Source organism: Platalea leucorodia, assembly GCF_965183815.1.
Source record: "Platalea leucorodia genome assembly, chromosome: 9".
Lineage (NCBI taxonomy): Eukaryota > Metazoa > Chordata > Aves > Pelecaniformes > Threskiornithidae > Platalea > Platalea leucorodia.
The window spans coordinates 9464863-9482508 of record NC_138831.1 but is presented as its reverse complement, the minus strand read 5'-3'; positions in this window follow the sequence as shown (position 1 = coordinate 9482508).

The following is a 17646-nucleotide window of genomic DNA, read 5'->3' as shown; positions in this document are numbered from 1 at the left end:
GAGATGTCAGATCCAAAGCAAGAGATAGCAGAATGAGCTGCATCAACTTTACACAGATGAAGATTCCCTCTAGCACAAGGTGTATTCTCCAGGTGTCAATCTGGCCAGTTAAGTTCATTTTGTACTGACTGAACTTAATGGACTGTAAAATCTATTTCACTATAAGCAATTCTTATTCAAACCTAGAAGGTAAAAATAATTTCTTCTCCATTTTTGAAGCCAACATCAAAACTCCCATGAGTTTCCTTGCAAACTGGCCACGCTCTTTTCTTTCCCAGTGTGATGCCACCTTATCCACTTGAGAGAATGACATATAAACAATTTCTGAAAAACAGTATAAAAGTATTATAAACAAAACCACTCCTGCATCCTCTCCAGTATACCATTATAGTTGGGAAAGGGCATTTATGTACTTTCTTCTCCTTCCTTCTTGGTGTCCTGAATTTGTTCTGTTCTTGTTCTCTTCAAATCCATTAGCAAGCCAAGAGTCAGCCATGCTGGTATGTTCATCTATGATTTGCTACTTGAAAGCATCTGAAGCCCAGAATAAAAGCCCTGGATCAAAGAGGCTTGGCTGAAGTAATTTGGCTGGGGAACAAGCCATCTTCCTTGGGAAAGATTTCCCATCATAATGGGAAAGATAAACTGAACAAAAACTTGATCCCTAGCAGTAATCACTATCAGGAAAGAGCGAAAACCACCATGAAGATAGGAAGAAACTTCCATGCACTGAATTCACTGGCCCGGAAACATTCAGCTGCTGCAGTGTTTAGCTACTGTTTTCAATACCCTTTGGCAGGCAGGCTGCAGTAAGCATTGCAAAACAGTTGCTGGGGACAGGCACACAAAAAAACCCATGCAGAAACACAAGTGCCTTTTCTATACTGGGTTTATGTGATTAGCACTGATACTTGCCTGAAATGCTGAAAAATCACCTTGAATAAAGGTAGTATCCATGAAAGAGTTTGTCTTCAGAATCCCTGTTTACTGATTAGCATTCAATTTTTTTTTTATGCGTTGCAGGCATTTTTGACACTTGTACCATCTGAAAGTTACAGCTGCACTCACAATCCTCACTTGAAGGCATCCTCACCACTGAGAGTTTTTCTGAGAAATGGCAACCTCTCCCCTCATCCAGAAGTGTGATTTTTGAATGGAGTGCAGTTAGACAATTTCAGCAGAACGGTGTCTTTTAGAGGTAGACTCTTACATCTTTTACACTGAGTTCTTAATTTCTTTTTTGTGATAGCAAAAGCCTGAGTCTATTTATTCAATTACCATGTGTTTGAGCCTACAGGCTTTGCATGCTTCTGCCTAGCTAAAATAACTCGCTCCACTGCTGAAATCTAATTGAAAGAGTTCTGTGCAGTCCCATTATGAATTATTCTGTGTTATGCTAGGAAGGCTAGAGGTCGTGAAACTAGTTATATCAGCAAAGCTGGCATCTGATTTCATTAGCTTACACTGTAATTGCCTTACATACGCTGGGCCTGATACTACCACTCCTGCTCAGAGAAAATTTCCGCTGTCTTTGTTTCAGGGCTGTCATTTCCACTTTGGGAGCTTACGGCTCTGTGATCCTGCAGTTCATACTACAATGAGTATCTGGCTGCCAAAAATATCCCAAGCAGTCAGGGTGAGACAAGGAACATGGAGATTCCATATGTATGTCTTACAAGAAAATGCTTCTACTAGTCTAGCCAGCTCTAGAATTACTCCAGTCCATTTTAGACCACTCTTAATCATTACAGTCCTTTCATTTCTTTAGAAGGGCTTCCATGAAGGGAAACTAGGTATTTGATGCAGGCATGGTTAGAATGAGGAGAGGCCAGTTTGCCCAGTAGAAACAATGTCATTACAAGACCCATCTGCATTGTGCAACAGTGCTCCAGGTAAAGCCAGACTATTAGGTCTCCATAACTCTACATAGTGCCAGGTAACAATGACAGTTCTGAAAGCTGAACACATGGGTCACTGCTGGTACATGAGTAGTGACAAGGTACAAGTGTTTCTCTTCTAGAAACCTTGACCAATGTGGAGTTTTCCAGTAGGATTTTGGGAAGTGATAAGGCCAGTATTAGCGTCTCTTTCCCCAAGCTTTTTTTTAGTATTGATATTAATCACTGTAGTAGCCAAATCAACGTTTAGTCTCTCTTCCAGTGGGAAAGCAGAGTGGAAATGGGATCCTCTGTCTCTGCCATTCACAGGAAGAAGGATGCCATATACCAGTTATTATGCTTCACCTAGATTTATGGCATGTGTTCACCATGCAAAATGAAGACATTATCCACAAAGATTCTATGATTATTACCTGGAGAGGTGATGCATCACTGAAGAAAAGGAAACTGTGAAGGAATAATAATAGAGAGAGAAAAGCACAGGCAGCAGCAAGGTGGCAAGGGTTTTCTTCCTTTGCCTACAGGAATTATGCTTCCTAATCCATGAGGCTCTTTTAGCTCAAGGAAAGGAGTTGGAATTCACAAGGATTTCTGCAGGCAACCTCAAATTGCAGCTGGAAGGCACATTCTCCTATCAGTTTCTTATCACTGCTCTCCAGTTCAGTGTAATATTTGCAATTGTCTTTTCCTCTTTTAAATTCCTCTGCAGCAACTATATAACAAAAAATAATATATCCACCATTTCTGGAAAACTTGTGAACTTTAACCCGCCTTTTTTTCCACAGTTAAGGAGATCACAGTGTTCCTTCTTCTGGAGCTTCGGAAGATGTGCACTTGCGCTCTTCATGTGCCATTGACTGAGCTGAAACAGGCTGAGCTCCTCGAGATCTAGACCACAACACCACTACTAAGAATCACAGTGAGAATCACTATCATCCTGTATGAGCTCTCCAGCTCCTTTTAAGTCTTTTCTTTGAAAGTATACATGAAAGTATGAAGTTACTGGCACCTTTAGTAGAATGTCACTCAGTTTCCTCTGTCTGCTATTGGATGCTTATGAACTATTTTGATGTAGTAAAAATGCAATGGTTTCAGTAAAAAAAAAAAAATTGTAAATCATTAATGGCTTTTAGAGAATACCTATAAAACAGTTTGTCATAAACCAGGTACCTTGCTGCAGAACACAGGGTACTTACAATACATACTCTACAAAAAGGTTAAATGGCTGAAGCGTTAGAATAGTTTAATACAATATTTGCCATTGTTTCTATTGTAGGGGTAGAAGATATCAATATAGCTAGGGTACATTTTACTTGATGCTATGTACTGTTGGAATACTAGATTTATATAAAGTTTCCCGCTATCCTTGGAGTATTCAGCTTTTTTTTAATGCTTCACTATAGAGTTTTATGATAGCAAATTCTTCTGGAACACATAGTATAATTGAGCTGGTCAAGCAACCGTGATTTCCTATAGAAACACATTCTAATGGGGTATAAATTATTGAGTGATCTTGAGGAAGAAGGTGTAATTACATGCACAATGCAATATTTCAAATGAAATCTCAGACTAGGCTTGAGAAAATGAATTTTCAAGGCATTTGACCATGAAGTCCAGAATGTGGAAGAATGAACCCAAAAAAAAATCAAAACAGAGATCCACAGCAAAAAACAAAAAAAACCCCAGCATTTACATTTGTACAGATGGAACATCACTAAAGAAATAAATGCATGTACTCAGGTCAGGTGGAAAGCAGCTGAAAATAAACAGGCTGGGGTACCTCTGAGAAGAACAACCACCCAATTCAGTCACAACAGGAAAGCTGACAAAAGTACTTCTTTATGACAGTAAGATACGTCTTTGCTACAGAGTCCCTTGCAAGGAAAATGGATCAGAAACATTCCCCCCACACTGTGTGGACAAGGAAGTGAGAAATGATGCTGAGCAACCTATTAAACAGTTCGGTGATGGAGCTGTAAGTTGCATCATAAGGTGAAAGGAAACTGAAGCAGAGCCTGTGACAAACCTAAGTAACTGGCAGCATTTGTTAGATAAATGGAAGCAAGTGACAAAAGACAACAAGCCAGGCTGTCTGGGCAAAGACTTTATAGCTCTGAACTTTCAGGTGACAGAAAAAAACCATCAATATTTTTAAAGGCTTTTTTCCCAGAACCATTGATGTGTCACTAGGGAATGTCAGCAAATAAAGAGATAATAACATTTTTATTGTAAAAAGATACATTATGCAAAAGAGGGCTGCTATGAATATTCAGTCATTGTTTTAACTAACTTTTCGGAGGCATGTGCAATTGACCATTTCTACAGTGTTTTAGTGCACAAAATGCATTTTGGGCACAGAACTGTGGGCAGCAGATTTTACAAAGAATATTATTATGAGTGCCAGAAAGACTGTTGGTCTGAGACAACTTCATATGACTTTGCTTAAGCAGTGACACTGGGGTAACATGTCTAAGATATAGAGTATTCCTCACAAATTCATTGAATCTAAAAATGCCAAAAAGCTATCCTTGAATAACAACTATAAGGAAGGAAATGATGGCAGTTCACAGGCATCTCCTGAGCAGAAAATACCAATTAAATACTGTGTTAATTTAGTGCTCACCAAAAGTTATCTGCTTAGCTCCAATCAAATCACATATATGCTCTACATTAGTTGTAAGCTATATTTAGCTAAAAGGGTGCAACAAAGGTGGAAAGGATGTACTTTTCTTCATATTTTTGTGGACTTCACAAGTATCAGCTATGTCTATTTACTCTAGCTAGGGTAGATCTAGCCTGTTGCTTCTGACATGAAACTCTATACCTTTCCCTCCTCCAGGGAAAAAACAAATCTGTGAAATCCAAATCTTGATCCTAGATCATAAAATCAGACCCATTGGAACAAGTACCAGCAATGCCCTATCAACTTATCTCAATGGCTGGAGAAGAAGTGGAGTGTTCTCTGGGTAAGGACCTCATGCTTGATTCCAGAAAGACTTCTTGCTGTATAGCAAGGTATTGATGGCATTACCATCAACTACACTAAAATCAGAATCTAGCAGAATATTGATCTGCAGGATCTGAAAGCACTAAAAGATGGCCATCTAAATATCAAGCAGTAGTAAACTACAAAATATGTTCATTGCTTCTTAGTACACCTTGCTATCGAATTTTTCCACATCCCAGAAAATTTTTACTGAGCTTATATAGTTTATTGTGAGAGTAATAGAACAAGTGAATAAAATAAAAGTACTCTATCTTCTGTCTCATTCAAATGCAATCAGATTTGCTCAAAAAAGGAGTACTGTACCAGTCTCCATCCCCAGTGTTAACATTCAGGACTTCCTCCCAGGTTTGCTTATCTGATAAAAAGCCTCTCCATCTGGAGTCTGATATTAATGCATAAATCCCAGAAATGTGTCTAGAAAAGTTCACACTATTCAACTAAAAAACATTAAACAGAACATGAAGGGAGGATAAGATCCTTTCGGAATAAAATATGATTTCTATGTTTCTTTCGGAAAGAGTAACAACTGACCACAATCTTAAGGGAAATTGAAAATTCTCCAAGGAACAAACAAAATAGCTGAAAACTTTAAAGATTAATGATATTTGAATAAAAAGTTTTTAACAAATTAAATATTCACAACAACTCTGCTATTTATTTAGGCCTCAATATTGTAACGATGTTAGACTGCAGCATGGAGATAAACAAGCAATGAACTGGAGACCTCTGGACCTAAATATATCAGCTACTGCTGCTTGAGTTTAATGACCAACCCTGGAGCTAAAAGAGGTAACAGCATATCATATGTGGATTGGGACCTGAGAGGATAAGGAAAAGGTACTGACTGCTGGCCAATAAACACTTAATCATGTCTATCCATCTCTCTTAGGGTTTTATACTGCCGTCCATCACTGTACCATCTGAGTGCCTTCATGTAAAATCAATAGCAATAGTGAAATCCCTGGAGGATGTCACAGAAACTCTAGCACGTCTCCTCTTCTGGGTCAAACTCTGTGTTTGCATAGCCATATAGTCATGCTCTTTGATTTTAATGAGACTATTCATGAGTACTATGTTAAGGAAACTTCCCATAATGATACAAATATTAAATTATTCCTCCAAATATTGTTGCTAACAAGAAGGACCAAGTTCAGATACTATTTTCTTAGAATTTGCAAAAACTATCTCAAAATATAACCCATAAACTCATAAAAAAACTAAAATATTTTCTCTGAGTTCACCAAGAATATTAATTCTTTCTGAAGAGCTTTGTCTGATTCCGAAACTAGCAAATGAAGGTGAAATGGATTTCAGCACAGATTTGCACCAACTGCTTAGCAATGTTTCCACAAAATGTTGAACATTTGATGAACAAATAATTTTGCAGTTTACCCATTAGCTGCACCCTTTTCATAATTTACTGTCAAAAAAGGGAATAGACATATCCACAAATACTCTCAAGAAGGGCTGCCTCATTTCGTAGACAAAGCAATTTACTGTCTCCCCCATTTACACCCTTTGTCAGTGCTAACCATGTATCATTGTACCTAAATGATGCTACCATTGTCTTCTGTCATGCTGATGTCTCCACTCCATTTTTCACCACACTCAACACATCAGATCAGTTAGGAATAGATGTACTTACATATTCATATGGACTCAGCTTCATTTACTACCTCATGCAAGACTGAGGTTCAGTTATGATAACTCCTAAACAGATTATATTTAAACACATTTTCTTCACCATACAACAAATATAATGTTATTTCATTTCTCTGATTCTCCAGATGTTAATGATTCCTTAGCAAATCAGAAAAAATGCCCTTCAGGAAGAGAGTAGGCAAATAAATATGCCAAAAAGTTTGTACATACATCTCCCTCTCTTCTCAGTTCACTGAGAGATGGCAGCAAAGAGCTCCTTTCCTAAGTTTCAGAGCTGCCACAGTTTCATACAAGTATTTTGTGAACACATGAGCTAGATATCTTTTCAGATGGATGACTGAAAGCTTCACTGACAACTGCGAGTTTTCTTCAAGAGATAGGGTTTGTCTCTTGCTATTGCCACAAGATTAATGTGACCACTGATATATCAAAAAAACCCCCATGAGCTGCCTAAGCCTATGTGGCCTGTTAGACTGGCATGCTGTGGGCAGGCCAATGTCAGTGGTAATGGTACTCAAAGGAGAATTGTGGCAGCATCATATGGAGCTGCCTTTGACATCCTGACCTGTAAAACGAGGTATAATATATAGGTGGGTTGGCCAATGAAGACCTTAGAAGAACAGCCACAACCTTGCTCTGAATATTCTCTATACATACTACCATGCACTGGATATTTATGTAGGGGAACTGCAATTTCAGAGATAACAAACAAAAAGGCTTGAGACAAGAAATGGGCTAGAGTATAAGGAATCCAAGCTCCCTACTGCCCACTTTCAAAACATATGCCAGTCCAGAAGGTTGAACAAAATTAATTTCTCCAGTTCCACCTGATTGTACAGTTCAGAATTGAAACAACAGTTGCTTGAGTACAGAAGTACTTTCTTAATATGTTCCTTTTTTTTCTTTTTTTTTTTTATATAGACTATTTGATTGTTGTTTTCTTGCCACTGAATGTCCAGACTAAAAATAAACTGGACTTAATTGCCAATTACATCAGGAAGAAAAAAGTAACGGAATGTCAGTGTATTGCCATGAACCTTAGGTTTTCATTAACAATAAAGTGTAATATGTACGTCACTAAGGCAGTAGAAAGCTCATAGCTGAAAGAATCAGGAGTGTATATTGTGAATAGCTAGGTTATATACATTATTTCATGAACAATCTAATAAAGCCTAATTGCTTGAATAATATTAGAAGATTGAACAGAAACTACTTGAAACTCACTGTCCCCAAGTAAAAAGCCCATGATCTTAATGAAGCTCAGAACAAAAGCTCCCAGATAAGGCTTTGGAGCTATCAAACCTGCCCAATAGCCAAGACCTCCCTCTTTCATAGAGCCTCCTCAGCTACTACCAGAGAGCTAGTCCTTCTGTTATCCTCTCTGTTATCCTGTTGAAGTCATAGGATACTGGGCAAAAAAAAGAAGGCTTGAGGTTGCTCCCACTGCAGTGTCTAAAAAGGCAGATGGGATTTACACGCCAGCTGAGTTTAGACAGCCTACAAAGACTGTAAGTACAGATGCAAAGTATCGTATCTGAGCATCTGTCATTCCTGGGGCTGGTCAGTTAAGTTACCCAGCAGATATGAACAACATTCTTGTATTGCTGCACTGAAGCAGAGAGAAGCTTTTTCTTAGCATTCATTTCATTCATAAAAATAAATCCTGCTAGTAAGTTATTGGATGGGAATTGAGATCTTAAACCACACAGACTTAGTTTTGTTAGTTTTATGGTCTGTACAATTGTATGGGTATTGTTGCTCTAATCAAATATTTTATAGGTTTGTATTAGATATTTTCTGGATGCTTGCGAGGGAAACTGGCATGTTACATTTTAATTTCCTAGGCATACAGGAATGCTGGATATAGATGGAGCAATCTTTACTGGGTTTGTGTCTTAAAATTGCCACTAACATATAGCAGTATTTTCTCACCATTCTCTTCCCTCCCTATGGGGAAAATGGTACCTCAAAGGCTCCTCCTTTTATGCAATGGTCTCTAGGCCTCCTCTCCCCCAACTCCACACTCCCAAAATAGAGAGCTACGTCTGCCCCTGTTTTTGTCTCTGCTAACCACCAAATTTCTTCCTAAAAAGTTTATAGCAAATTTTTCTTTACAGTATGTTTCAAAACTGCAGAAGGAAGGATAGAAAACAGTAAAAACATTACAGCAGATCCCCTCTCCCCCACCCCACACACTATAATCTCTGTAATTAGAAAAAAATTGTATAGCTTTTTGTTTTTCCCAGGCTTCCCAGAATAATCCAACTTTCAGGAAAGAACATATCTGGAAATACATTTATGTTCTAAACATAGAAATAAAAATGTTCTAATGAAAGTTAAGTTGCACTCTTACCTACAGCATTCCCTGCTGTGAAGGTTACTGTTTAAAAAGTCTGTTTATAATGCACCATCTGCTTGGCTTCTTTACACTCGCTTTATTCTTTATTGTGTGCTGCAATTAATGAGGCTTTCTGTATTAGTACCATAATAGCTGATGTTTTTCTTTATAAATGAGAAGCAATAGTTCCCTGACGAAAATTTCAGCTTACTTGAACAAATGAGGGGAACTGCCTTAAGATTGGACTGTTGTTTAGGTGTCATTGCAGCATTTGAGCAGAAGTCTTAGCAATACTGCAGGCCACTTGCCTTGAGACACCATGAGCATTAAGTTATGATGAGGTGGATGAAGTTAGGATGGCAACTTTGTCTGTAAAGGAGAGTTGTCATATGTGACTACTGTACTCTTTAGCAGATAACAAAAGGAATGAGACAAAATAAGTTAACACCAAATCTCTCTCATGCTTCATCTTCATTTGGTGGCTTCAAAATACATCACAAAGATAAGAACATGCTGCTAAGGCCTTTTTGACTAAGAGGACAGTTTCTGTATTCTCTTGCTGCCTCTTTTTTTTTTTTTTTTTAAGTTGCATGTCATCTTATCTTCCTCAGGAACGACTGAGTATTTTAGATATACAAAATCAGCATTCTTTGCAAAAAGAGCAGAAATTGCATAACAAACATGCACTCTGCTTTGGTTTTACACAGACGAGGGAGCAAAAGTGTCACACACGAAACAATCCCTGGCTTTCAGTTCACCGACAAGCATGCTGTCCTAAAGGGAAGGACTCTCCTCTTCGTGGACTTTGCCTCTTTTCTTCAACTTTCATCTACAGTAAACACCCTTCATTTTGCAGACCATAGCTGTACATATGAGATTTTTGAACTTGCCATTTAGTCTTGGCTAAAGCCTAAGAGATAATCATCTGAGGCTAAAATGACCTCTGATAGTTGCCTTTCAAAAACTTAACAGCCTACCTTCAAAAACACATTTCTCCATCTGCCCATCAAGAAAAATGATTTCTGATGGTCTGTACTCACTGTTCATCGAGGACTGATTTTCTCATTTGGGTGGAGTTTTATGGAGCTGATTCTCAGTCTCTCAGCGCTTTGGGTTATTAAGACAGACCTGTTCAGTGTGACAGCACAGATGCAATAGGGCAGGACTGGGCTACATTAACAATTCTATGCAATTTGATCTGTGTTACATGCAATTAATCTGTACATGCTTGCTAGTGACCTCTGGAATATTAGGGGTACTGAAACTTTCTCACAGTTTTGAATAAGCAGGAAGAAACTGGAGGAATTAGGAAGGAAAATATTGCAGAATTCCTAATGTCACAAAAACCAGTAGACGAAAGATCTTCTATAATATTTTAGCATATATTTTAATGTGAATCTTCTCTCAGTAAAGTTCTCCATTATATGTTTATGTACCTACACACACAGATACATACACATATCTTCTGTGCTTTATATCGTGCCAGAAATCTTTGGCTTATTACTCCCACTGGCCTGAAAAGAATGAGACACCTCTGCAGGATATACTGGTGACAAGTTTGTGTAAGGCACAGTGCCATCACTTAAGTCTGTGCTTCTGATATAAGACAGCATGAACCTAACTGCTCCTTACATTGAGAAGTGAGGGTTAAAATAAAGACTCATTGCTATTCTCCAGGAACTCTGGACAAGAGACAAATCCCTTCTCTAGCCTGTTCATTGTCTGTTTATTGACTGGAGCTCATATTTATATGCTGTATCACAAGATCATACTTAGCATTAAAGCTAAGTGATTAATTCATAACAATTATTGCCTAACAAATTCTTCTCCACAGAACACTGATGCGTTTTGCAAATTCCTCATTTATTTGTTGTTCTGAGGTAATTAATTAATTGTAATAATTTTCAGTTTTATAAGGTGGTAATAGTTGCGTTTTCAGTTGAAACATGGCAGGCAGTTGCATGTGTTGTGCAAGTCATACAGCATTGTTTTTCTTTCCTGGCTGGCAACATTATATGCAATTATTGAAGGAAACACTCATAAACTCTTACCTACACATAAATTCCATTAGAAATCGGGGGAGTCTTCATTGGCAATATTAAAATTATTTCAATTATAAATAACACTTCATGACTTGGGTATTCCTACTGTCAAAACCACATTATGCACTTGCATTAATATCTGCAGGTTGATTAGTATTAGTAAGTAAGTTCAGTATTTTGTATAGAATTGAACCATGGGCCACAGACAGTGTAATGACTATGTTCCCAGAAACCAGTAGAGATAAGAAAATTTACTCTTGGTATTTATCCCTTCAAACACTGTTATTTCTTGAGAATCCTACTCTGAATTCCATCAAGTAAGCCACATGTAGCCCTGAGTAACAAACTGATTCATTTCAGTATATAGCTCAACACTCATTAAAAATACACTAAAAGTCTAAAGAAAGTGAATAAAAGAGTTATTTTCTCAGAATACTACACTTTAGATGCATATTACCTTAATTTTAAACACAAAATCATCACAGCCTTTAAATGAGCTGTCCATGTAGATTTTCTACCATTTCCCTGAATTTTTATTACAGTACGCAATTTGAGCCTGAATGACTCTCAAAACAAATCACATACCTCCTGTGGCAGTTGTTTTTAATGAATTGGTCTTCACTGGTTTTCTACTTAAGACAAAATTCAACATTTTCTGAAGCACAGACTGACAGTACAAAAATACCCATTGGGGTAGAATTTTGATTGTAGACTTGCTTGCATGCACTAAAACATTCCCAACTTTCCTGGAGAAACAAAACCATCAAAACACATTTATTAAGCACAAACAATATACATAGCAGAAGCTATACCTGATAGTGTTAAATTTAACAGCTAAGCTTGCAAATGCTACTTTACTAAATCAGATGGACACTAGAACTATCAGTTGCTTGAGGAAATTTTATTCCAATTTCCTTTTTGATGCAGAATGCAAAAGAGGAATTTTTTAGGCTCTGCTACAGCCAAGCTGATGGCTAAAGCATTCCCATTTTGATCTGTTTAAAAATGCATATTAATTAAAAATATGGTAATTCCTACATACTTTTGTAGAAGCTATTAAAAAGATAGACCATGGGGAAGTTCTTTTTGATTCCTCCTAGCTCTACTAGTGGAAAAAAAGCTTTCTATTATTATTTCCTGAAGCATGAAAAACCTGTAGTGTATATGTGTACACAGACATAAGATTTGAAAACGTGATTATTTGTGTATGTCCCTATCATGAGTTTCTAAAATTCGTTGAATGTCTATTTTTATTATGGATTGTAACAATCTTCATAAGCAAAATGTTTTGGAGTTATTTTGCTTACAGGCTAAAAAAAGTTTTACCAAAACAAAGTTGTTCCTTAGTGTGTAAATGATACGACTTCTTTTACTGAATAAAATGCATCTATGTAGAAAGCAACGATGAGTCTGTACTCTCCCTACTAATGTGTTCATATAGATACTGTCCCATGAGGATACAGCCTTTGCTTTCTGCCAGGCTTCCTATTTTCTCTTAGAATTTCCATAGAATTTACAAACACCATTCAAACAGCAAATACTAACGCAGTTCATTTACACTCCTACTCTCCTCTGTGTATGGGAGGTGACACTTGCAAATGCAGTAGGAATTCTGGCAACTATTTCGGCTGTATGGTCAGGAAAATATTTACAGTCCACCACCGGCATGGTCAGTTCTTATTCAATTATATTTTATGTTCTCATCAGGCTCCTAAAGTCTTCCTCCATGCAATTTGAAGGGATGTCCAGAAATAGTCACAGCCTGTTTTTTTCTACTCCAGAAACTTAGATTTTCACTACACTTTCTTTTTTGAACAATTGATACATCAGCTGGTAGTTGATACATTAGCTGGCAAAAGAGACACCTGAAAGCACCCCTTACCAGTACTATGAGTAGGAAGATTGCTGTTCACAGGTAGTTTCTATTCCAAAGGGAACAGGTTAAAAAATAAATCACCACAACCTTAGCTGTGTGGTTGCATTTGTAGATATTCTCCTTCTCCTCACAGCTGGTCTCAGAGCTGAGCCCGACAATATACCAAAAATGCAAAAAAAATGTACAAACTTTGGCCTTTTTATATAGAAGCACTTTGGGAGAATTCATGTTCGACATTTATGTTCTCTCACTGCAAGACCTTCAAGGCTTGCTGATGACACTGTCCACTAATGAATGACATGAGGTCAGCGCAGGAAAAAGTAAAAATGAAATTACTTAATGTCTAAAATAGGAAGAGTAAGAAATATTGAAACACTGTCTGAAGAAATGGAAGGAGGTGTAAACTGGAAGGGAATAAACAGTACAGAGAGGCAGTAAGACGATAAATTGTTGAATGGCAAATTGATGCAGGGCACCCAGAAACCCAGAATAGTCTGTACTGGGTCTGATACCAGCACATATATGCCCCCTATACAGTATAGTATAGTGTATAGTACATACCAGATCCCTGCATGGTATGAGGTACAAGCCCAAGAGTTACATTTTATAAACAAGTGCTATTCCAAGATCTCATTAAGACATTGAGATCTTTTCAAACCACGGGTGATGCAGTCTGCCTACAGTTGTGACTGCAGACAGCACAGTTCCATTAGGCGTAAATACTCCTGTCACCAGCTAAGGCAAAAAATCCTCCTTTATGTGACATACTTGTAAATGTCCAAATATGCAGTCTAGACAACAAAACAGCAAGCATATGCACCAAATACCATAGTAACTGTTGTTACCCTGCTTTATGTTTAGGCAGTTCAGTTTTCTCTAGTGGTGCATTCAGGTTTTGCTGTAAGATTTTTTTACACAGTGCTGCACTTCTTTGTTAGGCTGTTGAGAAAGGTTATGGTTTTCATGAACTTCCGTGATCACTAAACCACTTGCTGCTGTCCAACCAATTGTAATGAAAGTGAAACCTGCATCCATGCCAAAAGATTTTATTGAAATAGGAAAACACAGCAAGCAATCTACAAAATCTACTGAAATAGTACCCCATGACCCCAAACTAGGTAGCATAGAAAGCTACTTTTAAATCAATACTTAATTCGGCAGAAAAATCAATTTCCTCCCTCTGCAATCCATAAAATTCATCAGGGAAAAATTACCCCTCACATATTAGCAGCCCTTTCACCCTACAGGTTTAGAAATTAATTACAATAGACAATTTCAAGCCCTGTAACAGGTTGGGATGGCATGCTATAAGGTATTTTGCAACCTGTGAATTAAAACATGGATTAGATGTGATGTGAACACCTACAGTTTTCCTAATTTCCCTAGCCTCCCTTTGGTAAAGTCAAACACTGCTTTTTTAGCTATAGCTGTCTACAGTCTCAAGCAGTATCCAGGTTTCGTTCCTGGAAAATGCTTACCTTTTTGCAGATACTGTGCAGGACACAAACAATCCTACATAACAAAGCTTGTTCTGTCAGCATCCAAATAATTTCTCTTAAGGCAGCAACATCTTGCCTTTATTCTTCCACAAGGGTATTCCAGCCCTGCTGTGAAATAGTTAAAGAGCTTTACTGCACGGCACACACAGAGTTCACCTATTCCTATCAGTAAGCGTGTGCCCTCGGGTGTGGATGTTCCACATTTGACTGTCTGGGCAATCTCTTAATCTGTGAACTCTAGATAGCTTGCTGTTAAACTCTTTACACTCTAGATAGCTTGCTGTTAAATATGTTTTTAAATATAATGGCTTGCTGTTAAATACGTTTTTAAACACAATGTACGGAATAGTATTATTCTAGACAAGATTCTGCTTCATATTTCATAAATCTTAAAGTGTTTCTTTTTAGAGTATTTGCCTGCATAGTAGACTGAATGGCTTAGCACACACATGACAGAGCCTGCCTTTTCATTACATCACTGCTTTGCTGCTATTCTAACCTCCATTCCTTTCCCCCAAGTAACTCTTTACCTGTTTTTTTGCAGACTGTTAGACATTTCTTTCCTGAATTTAGATTGTCTATACTTTTTAAAGGCTTCAAAGTCTTTGTGGGGATATAGTCACATCTTATCAAAGAGGTCCAGCCTCCGAGAGGTTGTTTTCTTCCACTGTATCCCACAGGTCAGATCTTTACACTTTTTGTATTCACAGTCCTATATTGTCTCTGACAGAAGTTCAATAAAATTGTCTTTCTACCCACAATATCAGGGTTCTCAATGTTGCTGGAACTGAATGTTATAGACCTATAGCCTACCTCTGCTGAGAAACCTGAACTCCCTTGTCTGCATTATTATACAGTAGGCCACTGGCAAAAGGTAGCAGTACATCTCTCGTAAATTGATGCATCATTTCTACTGTTTTCAGCCAATTAATTTATGTCATAATTCTTGAATGTTTCCTTTTTACACAGAGTCAAATGGTTAGACATCAAAAAGGTGGAGCATTACTGTTACTATTACTCCCCTTGGTATTGCCTCTCTTGCTATAAATCGTTTTAAAGTTGGTTGCTTCAGTACTTTTTCTCTTTATTCCTACATGTTATTATTTAAAGTCCTCCCTGTTTTAGGCAGTTTTTTTCAGCCTTTAGCTTTAACTACATGTCAAAGTTAGGACATAGTGTTAAAATGTGGCACCCTGGCTTCCCACAGCATCAAACAGAAGATGCGAAGACTGTTTTAAGGCTACACTTTATTCTTTTGCTCCTAGCCACATACAAGTTCCACTACATACAGCAGAGGTGCACGCAATTTGCAAATGAGAAAGGTAAACCGATATTTACACACACAGATCAATGATGCAGCGATAGAACTCATATATTTGCTGCAGATAGTGCAACCAGAAATTTTGATCCTACCTAGCCAAAAGCACCCTATCCTGCTTGCTTCCAGGATCACTCCCATTATATTAATTTTTTAATGAATGGAAATTTTGCGGCTGTATGCAGTGACTGAACTCAGTGACCTAGGAGGTCATTTACAACTCTAATATGCTATTTTTCATTCTTTATTTTTATCCTTCTTTTGTGTTCTAGACCTAAACGTTGTTAATTTAATTTTAATCTTTCATTACCCTTCCTCCACTCGTTGCTATATTTACTACTTACCATAAATTTTTCTTTTTGGTTTTACATTTGGAGACAAGCAGACATGACCAGAGAAAAGGAATGAGGAACAGTGAAGGACTGGGACAGCATCATACACCGAGGGGGACTTGTGCACCAAGACTCATACTCTATAGTGTCACCAAAAGACTCAGTTTGTGATCTTGTTTCCCATTTTTCAGTGACCTACAGTGGGACTATTTTAGTGAGTTTGTTGAAGTTTTACTACCCTCATGCATTATTTTGGGGGATGCTGTGTGTGGTGTATCGTTCACACACAGATTAAGTTATTCTCTAGGAAATTTCTGTGGATATGAAGCTCAAGTTCTATAGTTGACATAAGAATAATTGTAAAGTAATACGCATATGATGAAATGTCTTTCAGTCCGCTGTTTACAGTTTTCTGAAGAAGGGGCTACAACCTATCAAAAACAGACCAGAGCAAATGTATTACCAGTGAGCAAAAGCCAAAGTGTGAGGGCTCACCTGACTCGCAGGTACTCTACTGAAGTTGTAGGACTACTCATGTGAATAAGAAAAGATGTATTTGGCCCTATTCTATTTCAGTCTAAGTTAGAAAAGTATCTTATCCATGAAAACATAAATGCTCCCTGCATCGTCGCTGTAATAGTGGTTTTATTCCTGACATGTATCAGCATGAGCTCAGATATGTTACTCAGGAAAAATTATTAAGAAAAAAATCTCCATTCAGCTCTGCTAGCTATAATGAGTTTGTATTTGTCAAATGGTTTTATGGTTAAATGAAAAGTTAATGATAAACAACCTTTCTGAACGGCTGGATGCACCATCCATGTGCTGGGTGTGACATCCATCTTCAGCGAATAATGGTTTGGGAGGTAATCTGCATGGATGAGAAAATGAATATACTATTTCATTGTTAACAAGTACTGCTGCAATGAAGAGGAGATGCAAAAACACTTAAAATTATGCTTTAACTGTGATAAGGTAACTTTCTTCTTTGTTTTTAAATATTTTCACTTGAACGCTATCAACTATTTAGCCTTAAGGATAAGTTCTGAAGGGTTATGCCTTACGTGATGTTTTTTTAAACTTAATTGCAAAAACATTCCTGGTTGTTTTGCATTAAGTGGACCACTGCTAAAAAGCTTAGCTACAATGTAGCTTTTTATGCATCCTGGGGAAGATATGAGAAAGGCAGCACCCTCAAATGCTGCATACCCACGATACATACAGGGAAGAATGTATAGAAGCCCAGAAGGAATATCCTTGGAAATCAGCCATTCTCCCTCTACCCTTTTTTATTTTGCAGTTCCCTGCCCTTCCCTGCTTATTTTTGAGGATAGTGTGTTGAGACTATTCCTTAGCTGTTCACAAATTCCTGCATCCCAAATGCAGAAGTTATTCCTAACAATAATTCACATTGTGTACCTCTTCCCCCCCACACCCCTTATACCCCATACTCCAAGAAAGCTGGCTGTTGCTTGCTCTGCTAATTGCTTCAGAGACCTGTTCAATCTAAATTTTCTTTGGTTTACACATACATAGAAGGAAACTGAATGTAAAGACAATGAATCTCTATACCTTTTCTCCTCATCCTTTCAAGATCAGGTATCTTCTACCCTAGAGATACAAAAAAATCATGTCTTGGTGACTAACCCACACTGTGCATTTGCACAGTGTTTT